Here is a 2,089-nt window from a genome sequence, read left to right on the forward strand (position 1 = left end):
ATAATTTTATACGTTTACATGCAATCATATTAATTGATATGATTATCATTTTGCGTATTTCTATGAATATATGCTTATGTTAATGTGCAATTAAATGTTATTTATTAAATATTTTTTATGTTTGAGGATATATTATAATTTCATATATGAATATGTTTGCAAATATGATATAGTACATATGTATGTACATACATACATATGGAAATAGAATTCAAATTCAAATCGTAATATTATCATTTATCAGTAAAAAGTGTGCGCGCACTGCTCTATATGTATATGCATATGTGTACGACATTGCGGAAAAAATAATGTATACACAAACCAACATACATGAATATTTCAAGTGAAGTGGCTGTGGTTTTGGTGCGGTCCTTGGATTTTGTCAAAAATTCCTAGTTTTTCACACCAATTGCTAGCGATTTCTTTGCTGAAGCTTTTCGAAAGTTAATACAACTAAATGGCCACTAAATATAAGATAAGATATTGTCAAACGCTCGGAAAAAATACAAAGTAGCAAAACTACCCAAATTTTTAACCAGTTGGGTAGTAAAATAAAAGAACTGGAGAACTTGATGGCTGGCCAAAGGCACATAAACCAGGCTATGCGCGATCTTGGTCTGTATGTCTGCAACGTAATCAACGGGACGAATATGAAAGCAGTCTCAGACAAATATTTAAAAGTCAGAAGAAGCTTTTTTAAAATCAGCCATTGGCCGCAGTAAAAAGAAGTGTTTTGAAAAACTCTGTGAGGAAGCAAACGAAGACCCCTTGGGAAAAGCATACAAAATCTGTATGTCTACATTCAAAAATAAGACACAAAAACCCAAGAAGGGGGAATCTTTCATAGATACCGTCAGTCCTGGACGGCATGCACGATTCATACTGCCCACTAAGGGTACACCTCTTTCGGGACCACGCCTATTATGGATGATCATACCATGCTGAACTTTCGTGACAGTATACCTACGTACTAAACCCTAATGCCGACTGCATTTCTTTGATCCTACAGGACTGCCGTTAAGCATTTCTTCGCAGGATCAGGCTCAGCCAAAATTGGCTCTTCGTGGTCACCTTTCTGGACTACTCTTCTCTAACTCTTCTGCTATCGCTACTTCGTTACCTTTCCCTTTTTTCTCAGTTCTTGAAGAACAATTGAGGACCAATTCTTCACTTTATTCCACACGATTTTSCTTTTTATCATGTGGTGCACGATATTCTCAGGGGTTACACGTTCGTTGATACTGATTTCTATGTATTTTCTTTCTGCTTCGAATTTCGGGCAGTAAAAGAAATTATGATCTGCGTTTTCGCTGCCATTTCCCCAGAATGAACATTCTGTTTCATTATCGTGAACGTATTTATACAGATACTCTCGAAAGCATCCGTGTCCGGTCAGGAATTGCGTCAGGTAGTAATCAGAATCGCCATTCTTCTTCTCCATCCATGTTTTCACCTTTCTGATTAGCTTATATGTCCACCTTCCATTTTCTGCTATGTCCCAGCGCCTCTGCCACTCACATAAAATTTCCTCCCTTTCTTTATTTCGCTCCTCTGTTGTAAGACACCTCCTAACGCTTCTTGATTTTTCGTAGACTCTTTTGAGCTCTAACGCCATTATATCCGGTGGTATGATACCCGCTATGACCCCAGCCGCATCGTGTGATACCGTGCGGAATCCGCATATAACTCTTATTGCATTTAATCGAGTCAGATATCTTGCTTTCTTCGCGTATGTCTTATTTCGCATTGCTGGTCCCCATATTGGCGCCGCATACATTAGCACCGATTGACTCACTTTAGCCAAGAGTGCTCGTTTGCCCTGGCTTGGTCCTCCATTATTAGCCATCATCCTGGATAGAGCCACCGTTATTCGCGTCACTTTTGCACATGCTTTTTCAATGTGCGTGTAATAATTAAGCCGCGTTACTATTACAACGCCTAGGTATTTTAATGACTGCTGAGTCGTTATGCTATGGCCATCAATATTAAAAGTAGCATTTTCTACTTTTTTCCTGCTGGTAATTAGCACTGCTTCCGTTTTATGGGCTGCTAGTTGGAGCTTTTTTGTCCTGAGCCAGCTCTTAATTCT

Source organism: Bactrocera latifrons, unplaced genomic scaffold, assembly GCF_001853355.1.
Source record: "Bactrocera latifrons isolate USDA-ARS-PBARC rearing strain unplaced genomic scaffold, ASM185335v1 scaffold_1472, whole genome shotgun sequence".
NCBI classification, from domain to species: Eukaryota; Metazoa; Arthropoda; class Insecta; order Diptera; family Tephritidae; genus Bactrocera; species Bactrocera latifrons.